Source organism: Trematomus bernacchii, unplaced genomic scaffold (genome assembly GCF_902827165.1).
Source record: "Trematomus bernacchii unplaced genomic scaffold, fTreBer1.1, whole genome shotgun sequence".
NCBI classification, from domain to species: domain Eukaryota; kingdom Metazoa; phylum Chordata; class Actinopteri; order Perciformes; family Nototheniidae; genus Trematomus; species Trematomus bernacchii.
Genome location: NW_022987680.1, coordinates 136,286 through 159,938, shown reverse-complemented (window position 1 = coordinate 159,938; position 23,653 = coordinate 136,286). Strand labels below are relative to the sequence as shown.

General features: G+C 39.4%; 1 long non-coding RNA gene across 1 annotated transcript; it reads left to right on the top strand.

The window, feature by feature from the left end:
- Positions 1-21,344: 21,344 nt before the first annotated feature.
- LOC117487651 lies at positions 21,345-22,694 on the top strand. The gene is made up of 4 exons (XR_004556420.1): positions 21,345-21,360; positions 21,731-21,994; positions 22,431-22,575; positions 22,651-22,694. It is a non-coding gene; the product is annotated as an uncharacterized LOC117487651 (long non-coding RNA).
- Positions 22,695-23,653: the final 959 nt, after the last annotated feature.

Below are 23,653 nucleotides of genomic sequence, written 5' to 3'. Positions count from 1 at the left end.
AAAAGTAGCCTACTTCATTTTATTGTAGCAGTCAAACTAGGACTGAGTCAAACAGTGTCAGTTTTATAAAGAACTTATGGTACAAATGACTTGTATTGCAAATAAAGCAGAAAAAAACATGCATTATTTTACTCTTGTACAGTGGTTACCGTAAAGGCGCTATTAATTGCGCACTCAAAAATGAATAGCTGCTGATTTGACCAAGCGAACGCGAGAGACGGCTGAGTTGACCGCAGTTATGCAAAGAAGCTAAACTGATTATCTTGACTACTTGTTGCTATCCTATTGTGGCATAAGCCGTTTTCTACAGGCACATTTGACCTTTTCATTATGATTCTACTTGTGATAGTCGGACATGACAACCTGTACAGCCCATGTATTGATTCCATCTGATAGCTGCTATAATAACAAACAAAACGTCTGCCTGCTCTCCACAATGATCAATAACAGCGAACGGATGGTCAAAGTAAGGTACAAATAAACAGAATCACACGAAGCCTGGTTGGTGTTGCCTGACTTTATAAAGCGTGTTTGTTTATAAGTGTGTGGTTGCGTTCTAGTCACTTTGCTCAGCGCTACTGCTTGTTACAACTTTCATTTTCCGTACTCGCCATAAACTGTTATTATGGCTCAGGTTAATCTCGCCCCCTTCCGACGTGAGCGTGGTTCTTGGTTCTTGCCGGGCAGCCAAGTGGGGTCAGCTAAGAACCGGTGTTTGGTGTTTAGAGCCGGCTCCGCTGTGGCTGAAACAGGAAGAACCAGAGCTAAATCAGGCTGAGTGTGAAACAAGCCTATTGAGTCAGTGTTGCGGTGCTGTTGCTTTGGTCTGGATCTGTGAGCTAACCACGCCCCATTCATTTGCATATAAGAAATGGAAATGTGTCATTATGAAATACAAGTCCCCTGAAATAAATAAATGTGTCATTATGAAATACAAGTCTCTTGAAATAAATAAATGTGTCATTATGAAATAAAAGTCCCATGAAATAAATAAATGTGTCATTATGAAATAAAAGTCCCATGAAATAAATAAATGTGTATTTAAATGTACATGTATACATATTTATTGCCTCATTTATTTATTTCAGAATGTATTTCATAGGCATATTTATATATATATCTATTTATTTATTTAATTATTTATGTATTTATTTAATTTTGGCTTAAATGGCATTCCATACTTTCTGTCCTGATCCATTTATATAAAAACCTGTCTGAAAATGAGTTGATCAGATTTTTACCACTTTATGATGTCATAACGATTTTTTGGCTCCTCCTAGCACCATTGTGTTCTTTTTAACCAAATGCTACAATGATCTGTTTGGTATTTCGAGCCAAACACTTCAGAGACATGTTTTGTATATATCTGAGACCTATAATATATTGATGAAAAACAGTATAATAGGGGACCTTTAAATGTAAAATTGGAAAATGACCAGCATGCACCGATCAGTAATTTTAACAAATACCTGACAGAGTTTCTACCTGTCCACTGAAGAGTGAAACTGTGGTGCTGCCCGTGGACGTTTCTGTAGTACAATATTTGATCTGACCCACATGTTTTCCCACATTTTCAACTTTAAGCCCCCAAGGGCTTTCATGTGGGTTAACCCACACATGTATCCTTTTATATTCACTCTTACATTTCGAAATGTATTTCACAGTTTACATTTGTCTGAAATGTAAAATGTATTTATTAGCAAAAACCCCTTGAGATGCACCTCCCGTTTTCAAGGGGGTCCCGACTTACTGTGAGTAAAAACATGAAGATGTGCACTAGAGTTGTATTAATATTGTTAGTATATCGGGTGCTATCTCACATAATGATGGAGATGAATAGCAAAGTATATAAATGTCAAACTAATGAGCAATTGAATGTTTAATGTTGTACATTCAGGGAGGAAAATCTGACTTGAAGTCTTTTGAGTATTTGCCAAATTTCTTTCAAGACTTCAAAACAGTGAAACCCATTTCCCATGATGCTCGGCCTTCCTCGGGGCTACTGTAGCTGCAGGGACAAGTGAAAGGAGAACTGGTGGTCTCCTAACAGCTCTGACCACATCGTAAAAATCTCTGCCATAAAGAGCAACTGGCCACTCTTTTTGACCCTGCAAAAATAGAGGCAAGGGTTCAGAAAGTGGGTGGTCCCCTTTATAAATGATCAAAAGCAGAGAAAAGTAAAAAAAGAAAAGAAAAAAAGATTCCCTCCGATGAGCAGCGGGGCTCTTGTCCTTCACGCCATCCGAACCCCAATCAGGTCACTCTGATTCATCAGCCTGAGAATGTTACTCTCAAACTGGGAACATACCAGTCCTCTGTGAATGTACTTAATGTAGATGAACACACAACTAATACAGTGAGAGGAGGAATTGTACAACTCACTCATTACGAAGGCTGCTGACCCTTAGGTATCGCCCTGCCATTTGCAAGCAGACCATTTGAGCTTGCCAAATTTGACACAGCTGACGCAGGCAATACATTTGAACTAGTTTCCCCACCCCCTTATCCATAATGAGGGCTGCCCTGAAAAGCCTTTGAACAGACACACACAAGCACACTCATGCACACATAGAGCTACCCTAATGTGATAATCATGGGATAAAGTTGTGTTATGATGAAAGACGAACACCATCTGCACATCGTAAATCTGCATTTTAAAAGTGATGTCTAAAAACTACAGGTCAGACTTCTGTGTGAGAGTACAGAGAAGATGTCAGACCTCTGGGTGACAGACAGAGTTGTCAGGGTGAGCAGACTGTGCAAATCCCCGAATCCCTGAGCACTGGGATGCCCGACAGGTGAAACCCAAGTTGCTGATCCGTGATTAACACTTGCCCGTCTGACTGCTTCATCTACAGACCAAGGAGCTTGGAACATGTCAGGCTTCAAAACTAATAAAGTGACTCACACAACTGCCCTTCTCAAAGCCACAGACACTGAGAGAGGGGGGGTACGAGGGGCAGTGGTAATGAAAATAGCCGGATGTCCAGCTACGCCGAGGCTGCAGGGACAGAGTCACACAGGGCCCAGCATCTGTGTTATTTTTAAGGAGCAAAATGTCACTGAGCAATGAACATGCTCAGGGCGCATATCTAACAGGGTTAGATGCAAGGTCACGCCAAAGCCAGATCGCTTTCTGGAGACAGACGCTGTTGTAAATGGTAGTGACACACATGCTGCTGCTTTGAAGTTGTAACCGGAGATCCTGAGAAATTCATTATTAGCCTTCATTAATTGTGCTGGTGCGTGCATGTGTGTGCTTTGTTGTTGTCATAAAACAACAACCTTCTTCTATCATCATATATATTCATTAACACTTGACACACATTTCAAGCTCCTTTAAAAAACCTGAAACTTAACATTCAGAAATAATAAGTAACAGTACAATGAAATAGAACAAGCTGTACCCTACATTATCATTACATGCTACTTGTTAGACGCTTTTATCCAAAGCGACTTACATACTCAATACTGTGGACAATCCCCACAGGAGCAATTTGGGGTGAAGTGTCTCAGGGACACAACGACATGCTGACTGCAGTGGGGTTCGAACCTGTGACCCCCTGATCCGAAGATCAGCGCATTAACCCACTGCGCAACACGCCTCCGCCTAATCTTCACAGTATATTTATAAATGTCGGTCCCGAGTTATATTTCCATACAGTTCATGGCCACACGTTTTTGCTTCCATTGGTCCAAGGTAGGAGGCTTAAGACAGTTTAAAAAACATATATAATTTGTTAGTTTTTGACCCAATTAGGAAAAAATTACCTTTAACGAATGTTTGTGGTTGAAATCTCTCCCCATCCTCATCCTCACTTTTGGTACTGCCCATGAATTGCCATTTACCCTTTACATTCAGCGCACTGTCTGTTCAATCCATTAAAATCCTACAGCAAGATTGTTTTCTTTTATTTATTTTTGCTAATAAGAAAGAATTTAACTCACAACCTCTGCAGTGATGTGTTGACCATGGATTCTAGCAAGATGTGACAAGCCTCCTACACCTTTAAAAAAGACTCAAACTTCATAGAAATCCTCATAAACAATTGTCATGAGTCATACAAAAAGTAGACAGCCTAGTCCTGATGCTTAGATGTTTTCGATGCTACATTGAGCAGGTAGTCCTTGGCTTTGAAATGTTTGCTACAGTACACACCTGCTTCTACATATGGAGAGACTTCACTGGAGTCGGCACTGAAAAAAATGTCTCAGGTTAGTTGAAAGCAATAATATTAAGTTGAACCTAATCCTTTTTATTTAAACGTAATATGAATGCTTTCATCTAACCCAGGGGTCTGCAACCTTTTTGACCAAAAGAGCCATTTTGCCCCCTTTTCCAACACTTTTTTTTGTCTGGAGCCGCAAAACATATTTGATAGCTTGATAGCTTATAAAGTTGTATATATTGTTACATCATAGACAAAAACTACAGTTTTTTTTTGCATTTATTATTTATTACATTATAGAAAACTGTTAACCTCTAATAATAAACAAAGAACTCTTATAAGGAGAATAACAAAAAAAATACACAGGCCTACTTTAAAATAAATTAAACACAGCAATTGGGGAGTCCTCTGCACATTTGAAGGAAAATAAATACAATTAAAATTGAGCCACTTTGAAATAAATAAAACATATAGCGTTTTTTTCTTCGATACGTAAAGGCTGCAGCACCTTTGACAACTCCTCTCCACATAGGCCTATCAAACATACCAGCAGTAAGCCAGCATCGTTTGCTGTGAAAGCAGATAACTCTAACCACGCAGAATTAAATCCTCTGTGTTCCTCCCATACTTTTATTTTCTTAGATTTATCCATAGTTCGTTCATCGAGCCGGGGGTCAGGTTATTCACCTGCACGAAAAGGCGCCGGCGCGGGACCGTAGCAGGATGTGACGCATATTTTAGTTGACCTAATTAAAACGGTTTCGTTTTTTATTTATGTGTCACAGTATCACCTCAAAATACAAGATACGAAACATTTTCAACCGTGCAACAAAATGTAAATAGTCCTACAAATACTTTTATTTTATTTCCTTCTTATTTTTGTCTAAGCTCAAGGGAGCCAGAGCAGAGGGCTTAAAGAGCCGCATGCGGCTCGGGAGCCGCGGGTTGCCGACCCCTGATCTAACCTAATACATTTATGTGAAATCCGTTAACATAATACATTTAATTAAAGTCATCGTTTCAGTTTTTTCTGTGTGTCTCTGTTCACAGTGTCTTTCTTACGTAGGCCTGAATCAGCATTTAATCGCAGTTTCCCAATGAAGGTACTTACTATCAAAGAAATGTTCAGACATTTTTGAAAAATACTTGCTTTATAACAAGATGTTAAAAGAGATAACACAAGTGAAACCATGTTTGATTTCTTACATCTCTTACTTGGTTTGTAGGAGTGATCCCCAACACAAAATGATCACCTGTTAATGAGGAGATTCATGTTTGTGAGATTTCATCATTAGCATTATCCTGTTCCACTCTGTGTGGGTCTCATTCACAAAAATAGTACCTAAGAGTAAAAAGGAGAATTAACACTGTTGAGCTTTGTCCTTTTCTAGTTCAGTGTCACCATTGAAAAAGAGACTGTCTAAAGGCCCTGACACACCAGGCAGTCACCAGAGAACTCGCCGACGCCGACTGTTGTGTCGCCGTGTTCTCCTGCGTCTTGGCCATGTGTCGCACTGGAACACACCGCAAAGACTTCAGCCTTACCAGCAGGCGGCGGTAGTGTGTATTCGTCATTCAAAATAGGCAACAACCAGAAGACAGAGAAGAAGAACAGACCGCGTGATATAAACAAACAACAAATAGTGTGTGCGTTCCATTTTCACTCTCGTCCATCGAAAACATGTTTCGTGCGGTACTGGAGCTATCAGCCATTGGAGTGTTGCTTGTGGAAGACATTCTCAAGCAACAGTCTCTCAAGAGCTTATATATACAGTCTATGCTCAAGAGGCGGAAGCGAAGAATTAGGAGAAACTGCACTAAATGGGTGAAATCATGGATACTACAGCGAGAAGCTCAAGGGGCTTTCCCGAACCTGTGTCGAGAGCTGGAATTAAATGAAATGCCAGATTTCAGATATTTTCCTCAAGCTTTGGTAAAGTGTATTCTTTGAATGCAGATTTGGGTTCTGCCCGCTCTGTATTAATGTCATGTGGATTTTCCTGTCATGTTGACAGGTTATCATCATGTAGGCGTTGATAAAAGCTCATTCTAATGTTGTGTTATGTGTGTATGAAGGTACGAAATAAAATGTTGCATTGCCTATCCTGCTATTTGTGTTTATTCTTTTAATCACACAGCGATAAGAAACAATAACAATGTGCCTACATAACTGTCAGTTGCAGCCCTAGCATTAGTATTGGTTATAGTAACAGCTACAACATTAAAATACTTCTAGGCAGATTGGCAGTTTTAGTAGAATATAAAATACATGAATGACGAAATGAGCACATAAAGTGCAGACATACTATAAAATCACAGTTAATAGACCTGCATCTGATGATCGCAGTGTTCTGGCGGGTGTGTAGTTTATTGAGTCAGCAATGTAGTAATGTATGTAATGTCATAATGGCCACTTCTTGCTAAATTTACATTTCCATGTGATGCTTTTATCCGAGGCGACTCACAATAGGTAAATGAACAGCAGTAGACAGTATCTCATTTACTTAGACACTGTACTTAAGGACAATGTTGAGGTACTTGAGACTAATCCTGCAACTTTATACTGACAAATTAACCGATGAGATGAAAATGAATAGCCGTCTGTGTTGTGCCTTCTTAAATAGTTTGTTTACGTCCCTCACTTCCGTTTCGCTTCTCATTCGCTAGCTGAACAGCCAATCAGAGTGGTTTCTTGGTCCGACTGCCTGTTGCCGACGCCGATTCAACATGTTGAATCGGCCATGAAAGGCCAAATAAGGCGTGTCACGGCCGATGGTTCGGGACACACCAAATTGAGTTTGGGCGACAGGGCACGCTTCGTCGTCCGACTAACGAAGACGGCCGATTTCGGCCTGGTGTGTCAGGGGCTTAAGGGAAGCATCACTCTCTGAGGTGTTAGGAGAGAGGACATTAGTGTACAGTAAGATGTTGACCTGCAGAGACCCAGAGGAAGTTAGTGAGGTCATTTCCTAAAAACGACTCCTGTGCCTAAATATGCCCAATATTTAAAGCTCCCATGTCATGCTTTTCCGGTTATTACCCGTCCCCTTGTGTGTTATGAAGGTTTTTATGCATGTAAACGGTGTGCAGAGTCAAAACCCTCAAAGTACACCCTGTAGCGAGTAAAACTCTAACACAGAAAATACCTCCCCAAAACGCCTCGTTGGAGATACGTCACTGCCCATTTGAGTCTTCCATTTAGTTCCGGGTACCGCCTGATGTCATGCGGTACCCGGAACGAAATGGACCAATCCCGAAGAGCTATGGCCACACCAGCAGCGGCGTGTTCCTCCTCCAGAGGTTCGATGAACCGGCATTTCACAGACGAAAGCTTCCAAAAACATTGCCCAGTTTGAGGCCGGATATGCACAGCTTGTTTGGACCGTTTGGAGCAGGGGAAGATCTGGGTATACAACCTGTAAGTTTGCATTGTTATTTGTGTATTTATCAAACAAGACTGTTTAAATGTGTAAACTGTGTTGGACTGCTAAGCCATTGACACAGTGCTAACTGTGCTAACTAAGTTGCTAGAGTTTCCATATATCAACTCTAATATCAGCAGATGGCCTTGCATACATGTATCTCATAGCAGGAGAATGTCTGCATTCACACACAAAATACCTATTGACAGTATACTGCGGGTGATTTGCCGGTCAGTCGCGAAACGTAATTACATTATAGCTGGCGTAGCGATCTAACACACGGAGCTTGAGCTAGTTTTGGTCAGAAAAAACATTTTTGTGATGCTACGTTGCTAGCGTTTAAATATATCAACTACAATGTCAGCAGATGGCCTTACATGTTTGTCATGGCAGGAGAATGTCTGCAGTCACACACACGGAATACTCATACAGTATACTCCGGTTTACCGTACATTGTGACCGTACATATACTGCATGTAGCTAACGAGGCTAGCTGTATGCTAGCGCAAAACAATGTATTCATGCAAGTTACATTGTATGGTAGCAGAATACCCGTATACGATTGCAATTATAAACACGTTATTGCTAGCCTAATATGAACCACTAGCTTTTGTTCATAGTAGTTTTATTACACTGCATTATAGTTGCCTTTCCTCCAAGCTAACGTTCATATCGTGTTAGCTACCAAGGTAAACAAAGCTAGGTTAGCATATTAGCAGGCAAGCTGTTCATTACACAACTACTACTAACGAATCTAAAACAACTAAGTTTCTCTAATATTTTGTGATTTGCATTTGATTTCGTCCAGCCAGATCCTGGCGGACAATCCATGACGGGGAAGGGATTCTACTACTACTGAGGCGTCGTGCTAAAAGGCACCGCACCGCACCGGCTGTGCGCAGGCAAGAGGAGGAGGAATGGATGATATACCGTGTATATATGTATATTTATGTTCATTTTGTACATTTCTAAAAATAAAGTTTAATGGAAATACTTAGTAGGCCTATCCTTTCTTCCCTGAATTCATATATAGCAAACCATGATTTGATTTCTCATCAAACAGTAGTAGTTTATAACGGGTAAAAATAACTTACTCTTTGTTATGAGCGGCTCGTAGGCCACAACGGAAAGACAAGGAGACATACACGAGTTTACAAAACCACGGCACATTTATTGTGGTAAATGCAAAGATAGGTGGTTGAGAGGATCGCAGAGTTAGTCTTCCTGCAGCCGCTTTGGAGAGAGACTGGGGCCGTAGTGTCCGGAGGTGTCCGTGATCGTGCTGATTAGCTTCTTCAGCTCCACCCCATCGTAAGACAAAGGCCCTGGGGCCGTCACACTCTTCTATAACAACAGTTAAAAATATATATGTATATAAAATATACCGCTGTACCGACGCCATGATAAGACTGATGTTACGCTGAGAGCAGCCGGGAAAAGCACTGACATGGGCGCAGCCTCTCTGGTGGTTGACTAATCAGAACGAGTGGCCGAGCTGACCAATCGGAGCACACTAGGCTCACAGGGAGGGGGGGGGCAAGAGCTCCAACGAGTCGTTTAGTGGAGAAAGTGAATACTGCTGAATACACATGCTTGACAGAGATGCTGTATGCGAAACCAATGTGAGTTTGGAAAATTGCACAGTATAAATCTATTTTAGTATACCTCAACAATGTAATTATGATCAGTGGAAATGGCCATGACATGGGCCCTTTAAACATCCGCTCAATAAATTGACAAGTGAGTATGTGGTGTAGAGATAGTAATTCTGCATTTAATCTGATGAATTTAGGTTTAACCTCTTAAGCACGGCGGTCCCCCCATTGGACCCCTCCCACTGTTTTTTTTTAGACAATGTCTCAGGGCTTCTTAACATTTATGAAACTATTAATGTGTAGCACCAGATTAACGGGAAGAATCTCAGCTAACTGAAGATATGAACCATTTTTAGCTAAAAGAAACACAAGAGTAATACCAAGCCTTTGAATTAGCATTTTGCGAAAAAATGCTAACTAATGCTAACAGACTTTTGCACAGCACTCACTCTCAAAATGCCCTTATTACTGATCGTAACTGCACAAACAAGATATCCGATTAAAGCTGAGACTCCACATATTCCATACATGTAGTGTCATCACTGTACGACCCCGAATTTGCGGAGCTTTCAGCCAGAAAAGAGAAAGTAAACAACATCCGGTTTCAAAAATATTACAATAATTACATCTTACCTTTTTTGATTTGTGATCAAAAGTTGTGTTCAACGGAATAAAAACGCCGCTCAAGGTTAATCCAATGTCCCTGTGTCACGTAGAATTTTTTACTGATAATCCATCATCATATTTATGGCAATAAACTGGGTATAACGTTTTGCAGTCAAGGCTTGTACTTTCAGATATGCTTCGTTTGCTTCTCTATTACCTCCGCAATGGTAATGTTTACGTGGATTTTGGAACTGCCCATCGGATTCTATTGGATCTAATGGTTAAGAAAAAGGTGTAAATCACTCAAATCGACCAATGGGTTCCATAGATATGGTCCTGCGTAAAGTATAAAGTATGACAGCCAGCGGCAGACCCATTACGCAGCAGACTCTACGCCGTGTTTACTACGTAAACAACAGGAATTGCAGCAGCAGGACCCAGAGCGCACAGAGCGGACAGCGGATAACGGAGCAGATTACAAGATTGGCGTTTAGGACTTTTTCTATACTTTGACTTTTGTCAAATAATGGCTTGCAGGAAAGAGATGCTTACGACTTTACAGGCAATGGAAATGGTGACTAATGTTGACAGCGATGCAGATATGTTACCCGTTGATTCTGAGTCAGACGACGAGGACCTCTTGCAGCCAGAACGGAACCCGGAGCGTTGTGACTCTGATGATGAAATTCCACCACGGGAAAGGTATGTAATCTCTCTGTTTTTATCTATTACTTATTTATTTGGTGTACGATTATTCATATAGTAAATAAAAGCGTCTGCTAAATGTAATGTAATGTAATGTACGCTCAAAATGGCATGTTTGGCAGGAATTAGAGGGATTATTTACAAAAATAGTGTTTCTTGTCTGTTACATTTACTAAAAGTATAGGCCAGTGTTCATCTAGAGTCACTAAATGTATTGCATTCACACACTCAAAATGGCATGTTTACTGCCAAGGAAACAGGAATTACAGGAATTAATCTAATCTCTTTGTTTTTCCACATTTGTTTTCATAGTGATGGAGATGAGGATGACATGGCTTCACCATTGTCTACTTTCACCCAGCCCACACCTGCCTCACCCTCACATTCCTCAACTTATTATAATTTTCTCAGGCCTCGTCACCGTTCACAACCGATCGGACTACTGGAGGAAGAAATGGCCATATAACTTCCAGGCTGGTGTGTGGCAGACAAAGACTGTTCCCGTTCCTGACGCTGTGTTGGACTACAACCGAAGCATGGGCGGCGTGGATGTGTCTGACGCTTTGATTGGGTACTACAGCGTTCTCCACAAAACGATTAAATGGTACAAGACTTTTTTTTATCATTTTATGGACATTGCAGTTGTGAACAGCTTCCTTCTCCACAAGGAGCTGTACAAGATGAAGAGTGACCCCAGCAGGACAAAGCCACACACACAGAAGACTTTCAGGGAGCAGCTTGCTGCAGAAATGTTGGAATATGCTGAAGGCTCTGCACCTCCACCACCCCCCCCCACCACTCACATGCGGGCCCATGTTTTATGGGAAAGATGTCCGTATCAGGAAGTACTGCAGGAACTGCCATGATGCTTGCAAAAAGAGGGTGAAGACACCTTGGCACTGCGTGAAGTGCCAGGTCCCTCTGTGCTTGAATATCAAAAATAATTGTTACCAGGAGTGGCATGCCAAAATATTGTAACATTCAGGAGGTAAGTATAAAGTTTTACATTCAGGAGGTAAGTATAAAGTCTACCTATCTAGAGTGTGGTTTTATTGTATAGTGTGTTTGTAAAATGTTTGAAATAAATCTGTAAAACTTTTGAAATAAATCTGTAAGATTTTTGAAATAAATCTGCTCCAATTGGAGTCAAACTTCATTTTGTATGTTTGTTTTTTTTAATATTTTTTTTTTTACAACAGTTGTATTTGGATGGAATGAATACCTATAGTGATAATTCAAAGTAATAAAATGATTTTTACAGTGAAAAAGGTCAAATGGAACTGATGGTTCCCAAATTACCCAGAGGTGAGTCCGTCTGGACTTTATTTTTCTAAATCTCTCTAAAAAGGTCAAATTTCACTTGTTTTGCATCAATCTTGATACAGAGTACTTATTATATGTTATAGTTTGGATTCCTAAAGCTTTTAGTCTACTAACCCATCATTCAAGGGTGGTTTTCACTATAAGTAATGGGTTTTTTTAGGCGGAGATTAGAATTTACATGTTTTTACGATGTTCCATATGAATTTACTTTAAAGTGGACCTATCATGCTATATTTAAATGATATATTGTAGGGCCATACCTATATAAGGTATATTTATACGTTTCTGTTTTCAAAATACCAAACAGATCATGCATTTTAGCCATGCCTCATTTCGCTCTATGTGCTGTTTGCTGTCTACGGGTCTGATTCTGCTGACCACGCCCCCCTGCAGGAGAGGGGAGACGTGCTCTGATCAGCTGCTGGGCTGTCGGAAGAGGGGGAGAAAAAGAGATCTCCGTCCTCCGTGTTTTATTATATAGAGTCGTTATTCATTTGTTTTAAAGCTCAATAAATAACAAAGAAGACCTTTGACCGGCACTTTTCTAATTTTGTCCGGTAGATTTAAACTTTAACGGACATATTGACCGGCGAAACAAACTGAAACTGAAACTCTGCCGCACGGTCCCCTCGTTCCTTGGAAGAGGCGGAGAGGTGGGTGTTTGTCATCTGCTGGTGGACTAACCGGAGAGAATTACAGTGCTTGCCTCGACGGGGAGGGATTGCATTGAATTAAAGCAGCGGGAGCAAACGCTTGCCTCTGGGAGGGAGAAAGAAAGCCACAGCGGAGAATAAACAGAAGGGTAACCATGGTAACTATGGGCGGGAAGTCTTATTCGCTGCTTTTGTGGCAGACTACAGCGCCACTTACAGGCCTGGCATATGTACTACAGCGTCTCCAGCGCTTTCGAGCGGCAATGGCCGGCCGTGACCCAACCCCACACTCCCCTGATAGGTGGAGAGTTGGCCCAATAGCCGTAGCGCCACCGTCCTGACGTCAGGACAGTGTTCAAATCTGGATCAGTTTTTATCAGATCCGTTGCAGCCCCTTTTTTAGAGATTTGGGTATGGAGGAAAATAGAGAGGGTTGTGTTTTCTGACACTTGGTGAGTTCCCTGGAACACCGGGGACACATATTCATGTATAAAAGACGTACAAAAGTGCATTTTGCATGATAGGTCCCCTTTCAAATAAAAACATCTATATTGATTCTGACACTTCTACATCCAACTCACAGATGTAACCTTGCTTTGAGAAAAAAGATGATTAATTTACCCCTTTTAGAAGTGAAGATATAGTCTTTGTTGTGTTAGTGGCATTTTTGAGCCTGAAACCTGAAAAACAGGCTCAGGGCTTAAGAGGTTAAGGGTTTTTCCGTATATTTCTTTGGTATATTTAAGGGTGCTTGAGTATGTACAGGTAGCTTTTTTTTAGTAAACAAACATGTGAGCTTCTAAATTAGGTAGAAGGCGTTTTTGTCTCTGAATTGCCATTCAGTCTTTGTGCTAATATTGGATAAACACTGCCTGGACCAATGTTCGACCTGAATGCACATTAGACATATCTATACTCTTATATCATTCCTACTAGGAAAGTAAACAAGTGTATTTCCCAAACTGACATTTTAAACAACATACTAGCTGTGTATGAACTGACTTTTGCAGTTTTATTGTAAAACAGCGTGTTAATCACTTGATGCCTTTCTGCGTCAATAAATTGATAACATATCATAACCCATTATAGCATTATGTAGTTTTAATGGCAATAAGATAAAAGTATTAAGGTCAAATATTTAACCATATTTTTCTGTGTTGAATATGCCCTTTTAGTTGCAACCTACATCTTCCTAACAAAAGCCGAAAAGCTCTGGAGCATCTGTGGAAAAGAAAAAAGCATGCAAACAATTTGACCTCTAACTAGCATTGGCAAACTGGCCATTTATTAGAAATTAGTTATGGATGGACAAACATGTGACCTCTTGCTCCCAGAGGACAAATCAGGCCATTATATTTGACTGGTTTGGGATTTCAAGGACTCATTGAAAACCATTTTCAAGATATATGCTGTCATCAGTTGACGGCAGGACTACAGACATTTGTCTCTGATGTCAGCAGTCAAAACACGGACCTCCAAGAGTTCTTACGATAAATCCTTTTTAAATGAGTTTAAAAAGCATAAAGAATGTGAGTAAAAATGGTAACACTTTATATTAAGGTACACAAATTAACCATCAACTAGTTGTTAATTAACATGCATATTAGCAGTATATTGGCTCTTTATTAGTCATTATAAAACACGTATTAATGCCTTATTCTACATGACCATATTCTACAAGTAATAAGCCATTAGTTGAGAGTTTTTCCTCAATAACCCTCTAATTAGTGCTTATTTGTTGCAAGTAAGGTTGTAGGCTACATGAGTTTTGGTCTTAATATGCTCTGCTCAATATGGGCCTAATAAGGCAGTAGTACCACAAGAATAGTAATTCTACCATAATAACACTTAACAAATATGATCTATTCTTATGTAACAAGACATGAAACTATAAGTGTTAATTGTGTCTAAATAACTCAAAATTAGATATTTATATCTAAGAATATGTTTTGGTGTATTGACAGCTCAGCTACCAATAGCAAGGTGATATTGACCTGTATGTTTCATATTTGCACATTTATATTTTTGTAAAATTTGTACTGAAGGTTAGACAGGAAACCGGGTACAGGAAGTAGGAGAAAGTGAACTGAATAGCATGGCAGTAGACATCCATGAGTAGACAGCTACAAATGTTCCCTATGCAACCTCAAGAGTACAAGGGTAAATTCCGTCAGAAAGCAATGACTGTAAGTGTAAGTTTAAGCCTTACACTTACACTAAGGATTAGTAACATGAATTGTGTTTATGTGATGACATTTGGAGATGTTTAAACACAATGAGAAAATGCGTTATTGCACAGCTAGCATTAGCTATATTTACCTTGTTTACACTTAGCGGTCCTATGTGTTAATCTGTGTATGTTACACTTGCATGTATGAGATCATTAAGTGCCTTGTAACTTCTTCTTTTATAGTTGTCAGTGGACTGCAAACAAGTCAATAAAGGAGAATGGCTGCTCATTCCGTGGCTCTCAAAAGAGTTTGGCTGGCTGTGTTCACACTGAGACCCCATTTACACGGGAACGTTTGCGTTTACGCACCGTATGCGTTTTCAAAAAAGTCTTCCATTCACACGCATTCGGCTCAATTAACGTGTCCGTTCACACGAGACCGCTCGACCCGCTGGAAACGCTAGTACATATGCCGGGCCTGTAATTGGCGCTGCTGCCGCCACAAAATACACCAAAAGCAGCGAAGAAGACCCCGGAGCATGGTTGCCATGGTTGCCCTTCTGTTTATTCTCCACGGTGGATGGCGTGTGCTCCTGCTGTAAATCTCTCCGGTAGTCCACCAGCAGATGAAAAACACCCACCTCTCCGCCTCTTCCAAGGGACGAGGTAACCATGCGGCAGAGTTTCCGTTAAAAAAAAATGTCGCCGGTCAACATGTCCGTTCAAGTTTAAGTCTTCCAGACAAAATTAGAAAAGTGCCGGTCAGAGGTCTTCTTTGTTATTTATTGAGCTTTAAAACAAATTGATAACGACTCTATATAATAATATAAGAATAATAAACTGAGCCTCTCTTTTTCTCCCCCTCTTCTGACAGCCCAGCAGCTGATCTCTGAGCAGGAGACGTGGGGAGAGGGAGGGCTATTTCATCGTTATCAGAAAATGATCGTATAGAGGCGTACACACGGAGCCGTTTGACCCCCAGAGCGTTCCGTTTGCAGATCTATCCACCTTGGGACCCATTATCGTTTGCGGGGTCCGTTTCTATCGTTTTGTTACGGCCTCGTGTAAACGAAAGGGCTATACGCAAGAGAAACTATGCGGATACAACCCGTATCATCCTCGTGTAAACGGGGTCTGAGACAGTACAACACATAGAGAGAACAGTACACCTATTGTGTAAGTGCATTCAAGCAGGTCACACACTATGATCACAAATACATAAACTCTGTTAAAAATATGTTTTTATTAAAAAGTAGAGGCTGCATATGTGTTCTCAGCCTTGGAGAAACTTGACATGTTTTGGTATGTGTCTGAACCTCTCTTTAGTGGTTCATTAATAAAACAGATATTTCAACGTGTGCCTACTTTGTTCATGTGCTGTTGAGGTTAATTTCAGTAGTTGCGTGCTATAAAGTATTTACAAAGTGTGAAGAGGAGGCAACTTTAGAATAGGGAACCTGTTCAGGTCAATTAGAGTCAAACTACTAGCTTATTGGTTATGAACAAGACTTCACTTTAAAATAGGGAACATGTTTTGAGTTATTTAGACACAATTAACACTTATAGTTTCATGTCTTGTTACATAAGAATAGATCATATTTGTTAAGTGTTATTATGGGAGAATTACTATTCTTGTTGTACTACTGCCTTATTAGGCCCATATTGAGCAGAGCATATTAAGACCAAAACTCATGTACAACAACTTCATTACTTACAATAAATCAGCACTAATTAGAGGGTTATTGAGGAAAAACTCTCAATTAATGGCTTATTACTTATAGAATATGGTCATGTAGAATAAGGTATTAATAAGTGTTTTATAGTGACTAATAAAGAGCCAATATACTGCTAATATGCATGTTAATTAACAACTAGTTGATGGTTAATTTGTGTACCTTAATATAACGCGTTACCGTAAAAATAAATGCAGTAACATAAGGTTGAAGTTAATACTTGATGTATTGTAAGTAACTAATGGGTGACTTTTGTCTATGAGGAAATATTTGTACCCTTTACCTCAAGCCAACAATAAGCACTAATATTGGCTTTTGACCAGCTTGTAATGTATCAGAATATACCTCAGGAATTGACTTACTCAATGAATACTTATAATAACTTATAATCATTTACAAATATTTGTTATGATTACTGTTGTAAAGCATTTTGAATATATATGAGTTTTATACAGTGGTGATTATGATGCATTATAAGATTATCAATGCATAATAGACATTGACATAAAAAAGCTTTTTGGTACTAAACTCGAAATTGCAGAAATATTTGGTAAAAAGTTCTGGAATATCTCACAAAGAGGTGGAGGTCTTTTCATGAGTAATTCTGCTCAATGATACCTCAAACATGTACACAATGTGAACTGCGTGTTGTCCATCTATCTAACTCTTTATAAATGAGCGGCTAATGTCAGCACCATGCTTGTTGTTATGAAGTGTGCATCTGATCAGAAAGACAATGTATTCCTCTTGTTCTGACAGTGACTACTTGTTAGTTTGCTGATTTATTCCAGCCTGGCGGGGGGGGCTGTCAGTCTTCTTTGACGACTGCTTGGGAAAGCTTTCACCAAACCTCATACCAACATACTGCACTAAACAAATGCATGCTTTCATTTCAATTCACATGCAACATCTCAGGATTATTCTGATTAGTCGGAATTTGCTGAAACAATGTTGGGAACAACATTTATAACTTTTGTTTTCCTACACAGAAGCATGCATAACTATTTATTGGTGGTGTCCAATTTACAATTAGGGCTGAAACTTGCAATTCTCCTTGTGATCTTTTAATCTGCAGATAATTTTCTTCAAATATGAGACAGCGTTTTTTTTTATCCGACTGTCCAATACCTGAGTTTCTTTACCACAGTTTTCTTTAACATAAGCAGCAAATTCTCACAGTTCAAAATATTGAACTTGTAATCGATCAACTAAATAGTCATTCCTTCTTCTGTTGTAGGTTAATGGTCTTTTAGTTACAATAAAATCAGTTGGATTAAGAAAATATATCCTTGGATGATGTTGTAGAGTAGCGTCAGATCCTGGCCGTGAAGGCAATGTATTAGTTGTCCTTATGTTGAATTAATATTCACTTTATGTAATTTTATTCTAACAAAATAGCCGTACGTAACGTTAGCTGATTAAACACTAACTTGCTTACTATTATATGAGTATACAGACAGCTACTTTACCAATGATGCTACTGTAGCTAATGTTATGTGGTGGATTTAATCGTGGGGTAGCCCATTGCTGATAGGGTTGTCAAACCAATCATAGTTAACAGTTTTTTATGTTATAATGTGACTGTAGGCATTAGCCACTTGTCAAAGTAGTTTATCAACTCTGGTCAACACCGGTCTGTCAGGACCTCGACACAAACTGATGGACCCAAATGCATGACCCAGAGACAAAGTCTTAAATATTAAAAAAGAGTATCTTTCATTTCAAAGATCAGGAAATTCCTTTTAACAGAGTAGGTACTGGAATCAACAAAAAGCGCTCACAGGAGGAAAAACTATGCATAACAAAAAGAGAACTTAAGAAAGAAACTTAAGCCTACAAAATGTTTGTTGTGGTCATTCAACATCTTGCCAAGGACAACAGTTGAAAATGTGCCTGCTGGCTAATACTGGCTCATTTACAGCAATGTGGATTAATGTGCACTGTCCTTTAAATAAATAAACAAAAAAACAAAACAAAAAAATTAACAAAACAACAAAACTTGACATGAGTGAAAGCAATCTTTTCTTAGCTGAGGCTTGGCACGACCATTCGGGGAAACAAACAAGACGAACTGACACAGGACAGGGGAGAGACAGGACTATTTAAACATGAGGTGAGTGGGAACAGGTGGAAACAATCAGGGGCGGGGCCGACACTGATGATGGCGGGAAAAAACACACAAGGGGAGGAAGAAACAGGGCCCGAAATGAAAGACAAGAGGTCAATACAAAATAAAACAGGAAATGGAAAACGAGACATGACAATAAACACAGAGACTGACTAGAGATGAAGGATCTAAATAAACAGACATGACCAGAAGTGAAAAAACATGAAAATGACAGACATAATACATAAACATAACTAACACATTTGACGAGACACAACACGGTCAGTGTTACATTTACGCAACACTAGCTTGCATATATAGTCAAAAGTTAACACCACAAGTGTACATTTTTTTAACACTAAATAGAGTTAGAGTCATATTAACACTATTAAGGATATAAAATGTAACTCAATATGTAACTCTTTAGAGTTGATTCATATTTTAAAAGCACTGTAGGTTGTCAATTTATAATCTCACCTACACACAATGCAACATTATTTAAAAAAAAAACCGATGTAAAAGAAAGACACAAGCCAAGTTTCAAAGTTTGCAGTTAACATCGAACTGTATTTGTGTAAAAACAACACATACAGCATTGGCTTACATTAACATTCCACAGTACGTCCATTCAGTCCTTAACAGCACAGGTCACACAATATGACAATGTGGCACTATGTATGTTTTTCCATCCATCTCATTAGAAAACTGTTTGTCATACAGTAGGGTCTATAATAACGCAAATCATCAATAGAAATAACAGAAAATGAATCAATTGTCTCCTCGATACAGTATGAACTATAGTGTTCATAAAAATACAGTGTGTCCACTTTGCAAATCAAAATGAAAGCTTGATCTTCATTTAGGCCTAGGCTCCACGGGAACGAAAACGGGTTGTATCCGCATATTTCTCATGCGTATAGCCCTCTAAGCTCGACGACGCCGTAACGGAAACGTAGAAACAGACCCTGTAAACGACAACGGGTCCAAAGGTGGATAGATCTGGGAACGGAGCGCTCTGGGGGGTCCAACGGGGCCGTGTGGTAGCCTATACGGTCATCCGTTTCTGATAATGACGACGCAATAGCCCCGCCTCTCCCCACCTCTGCTGCTCACCCCCGCAAAAGTACACTGCACACTGAATTCAGATTATTTATCTTTATCTCGATATGGACATAAACGCGAGTGAAGTCTAATCTGACAGGACGGAGACACGCAGCTCCTCCCGCTGTGATGCAGCGGGAGCAAAACACACACTTCAAGTCAGATCATCACCCTTAGCTATTTTAATTACCTCTCAAACTACCTAAACTAGTTGTAAATATGTTTATTTTTACTGTCGAGTCATCATTACTGGATCAGCTGCTGCATGAGACAGACACTGACGCTGTCAGAAGAGAGGAAAAAGAGACAGCCTCCGTGTATTTTATTATTATATATCATTATATCGTCGTTATTCATTTGTTTTAAAGCTCAATAAATAACAAAGAAGACCTTTGACCGGCACTTTTATAATTTTGTCCGGAAGATTTAAACTTTAACACACGTTGACCGGCGAAAAACTCTACCCAGTTTCCTCGGCCCCCACCACAGAGAATAAACAGAAGTGCAGCCATGACAACCATTCTTCTTCGCTGCTTTTGTGGAGGAAGTTGCTGCTTTTGTGGAGGAAGTTACAGCGCCACGTACAGGCTCGGCATATGTACTGCAGCTTTTCCAGCGGTTGGATGTAAACGGAGCCGTCTCGTGGAGCTTGACACAATCCGGTGTATATTGCGTGTGGGCGGAAGCTTTTTTGCGTTTGCGTTTGCGTTACTCCGATGCGTTTGGCCGTATGCGTTCCCGTGGAGCCGGGGCCTTAGAATGATATTATTGATTGACATCTCTTTTTAACCGTTAGAGCCAATAGAATCGAGGGGAAGTTCTTAAAATCCATCTAAACATGACCCATTGGTGAATGAGTGATGCGTAGCCAGATTGCCCAAAACCGGAAGCTGTCATACACTCTCGTAGCAGCTAATATGAAATCTCCGTTATTGACATAAATATGAAGATGGATTATCAGTAATCATTTCAAAGTGACACAGACACATTTGATTAACCTTTAATGCCATTGAACACAACTTTTGATCAGAAACAGCAAAAGGTAAGACATATTTCCCAATTTTGCTCCGTAAAGCTACGTTGTGTGATGTCTGGGTTCGCTTCCCCTGCCGCGAGTTTTGATCGCTCAGTGATGATACTTATACCCCTAGAATCTGTGGAATCTCAGCTTGCTAGTTAATATCTTGTGCAGATCCGATAAGTATAAGTACACTGCAAAAACTGAAATCTTACTAAGATGAAATATCTTAAATCAAGGCAAAATATGCTTATATTTTGTCTGCCAAGATATTTCCTCTTACAAAGAAGTTTTTGCGGTAGTGAATTTCACTTACATTAAGTGTTTTTTTACTTAATTATCTTAATGAGATTTTATTACTTGTTCTTGAGATTTTAATACTGATTCTGAGTAAATTAATGTTTAAATTGAGAAATACCATAATTCTAAAGGTATTAGACTGATAAGTAGAAAACTGCTTTTTCAAAGTCAGAATATCTTATTGCAAGCATCCTATCCTTTTTCATCTCTTAACATATTAAAAACAGATAATGACCAAATGAAATTCATTGTTTTATTGTCAGTCTAAAACCCAGTACATCAATTAAGTATGTCCATATATGAAATGCAGTATACAGAAATAACAGTACCAGCCAAGTCAAACTACTGCATTAAGAACATTCTTTTCAGCATGTATTATTCTTCAGCAAGCTAAAGTGATAGTACATATGCCGGGCCTGTAATTGGCCCTAATATTCTAATAACTGCAGTATTAAAAGGTAATGTAATTGTGTATTTTATGCTGCACCTCTCCAGCAAGCTTTACATTATTTGAATCGGTTGGACAACAAGTTAGCATGCAAAGTAAGCTAGCTAGCTGGCTACATATCTAGCGTTAGCTTAGCTTATATCTACTGTAAGCTGTTAATAACTGCACAAACGACAAATCGTGGTTTACATTTTACCTACTGTAACAGCAATTTTTTAAATGTCAATTATAACTAAGTGCAAAACATGTTTTAATGTTAAAGAAAATCTTGTGAAGCCAGCCAGAAATGTACATTACTCTTTCATTTGATGTATTTAGATAAATATGTTATTAGTTGCTTTTTACCTTATTATTAACTGTGTGGTTAAATCTGTTTTCAGCTGCTAATATAAGCAGAGACATGCTGCCCAGCCTCTTTAAGGAGGACTTGCGTGATCTCCTTCCCGGGCCTGAGCACTTCAGAAGAAGAAGAACCATTTGGAGACTATAAAACCAAGGCCAGACCAAACAAGATGGATGTTGCTCAGCTCCTGGACCTCGAAATCCAAGCGAGAAGGGCCTTCATTGACTCTGATGTTACAAAGGAGCAGGACAGGCCTTCCAAGATTCTTAAAGCTTATCCTTGCTTTGGAGAACTGGATCATGTAAGCAAATGTTTTCGTTTTATGTACAACTATGCTTCCTAATTCGGTTAACGTTAGACCAAATTTGAAATGAGAAATGGTATGACAATTAAATCAGATCTGTCTCATTATTTATAAATGAATGAGCAATGAATATGCTTATTGAATACAAATATTTAATCTGCATAGATATATAAAAACCCTCCACTTATTTAAAAAGAACACATTTCACAAATGTGCTTCTGATACACACAACATTATTTTGTGAGTAGTATTGGTCCAAAATACGTATTTAAAAATAGTGTGTGCATCAGACATATTTTTGTTAAGTGACCATTTAAATCACATTATACACGTATGAATCTTTTTTTGGAAATTCAGTTATGAGACGAATTACTAACCCTTGGAATGTAGATTTTAATATTTCTTCTATATATTTTCTCTCTCGTTATCTTAGCTAATGGATGAACTACGGCGGGTCCTCAATCAAGGCAACTCCCACTTCTTAACGGAACTTAAGACCCGGTGGGGGACCTTTTGTGAGAGGGCACAGTTTTATGGAGTTTTCAAAAAGCTCACGAGGCCTCCGCAGCTTGACAAAGGTGATTATTATCTCTGACCATGTCTGTTTATTAACTGACTGCAGGAAACGGAATGACACTTTTTTTTTTCAACAGTAAAGCACTCAATTGCCATGATGAAGGCTTTACCAGAGATGTTCCTATCACCTATGGCCCCACCCAAGAAGTTAAGGCATGCAAGTGAGGCTGTGCTCCATGTCCTTGAGGTAAGAAAATGTATAAGAATTTTCTCATGTCGATACAAAGAGTGAAATGTTGTGATCATATTTGTTTCCCTTTTTGTGATGATTTCTTTGTCTGTTTTTGTGTCAGTCTGCAGAAGACCCCAACACCTTTCTCCAGACACGACCACTCTCCAGCCCTGTTGTCATCATCTGCGAAACCAACTGTATACTGGCCATTGGAACCATGCCCGTGCTCATCTTCCCAAAAGAGGACATTCATGAAAGCGTGATGTATCTCATGGCATGTTATTACACCTTTCACCTATCCTAAGTGCATTGCAACGCTTCTGTCCATTCACGACCGTGACATGACTACTTCATACAAAAAGGCTATGGCCGACTGGAAAAAGTTCATAAGTGATTAGGGCACTTATATATGAGGGGCCGCTAGGGACATTATTCAGAAATACCGTTCACATACACATGTGAAACGCTCTCACACACACAACTGAAACCAAAATAATTTACAAACATATGTAAAAAATCTCTCATTTACACATATGAAACGCTCGCATACACATGAAATCCAAAGTTATTCACATACACATGTGAAACGCACTCACACCTGAAACGCTCTCACACACACATGAAACGCACTGACACACACCTGAAACGCTCTCACACACACATATAAAACACACTCATATACACATGAAATGCGATTTCAATATGTTGTGTGGGAGGGATTTCAGTTGAAACGGAAGGCATCTCGCCTTTTTGAAATTTGCGCTTCTTCGCTGTTTTTTTTAAAACGACTTCCTTTTCAACCGAGATGCATTCCGATTCAACTGAAATCCCTCTCACACAACATACTGAAATTGCACTTCATGTGTATATGAGTGCGTTTCATATCTGTAGGAGAGTATTTCGTGTGT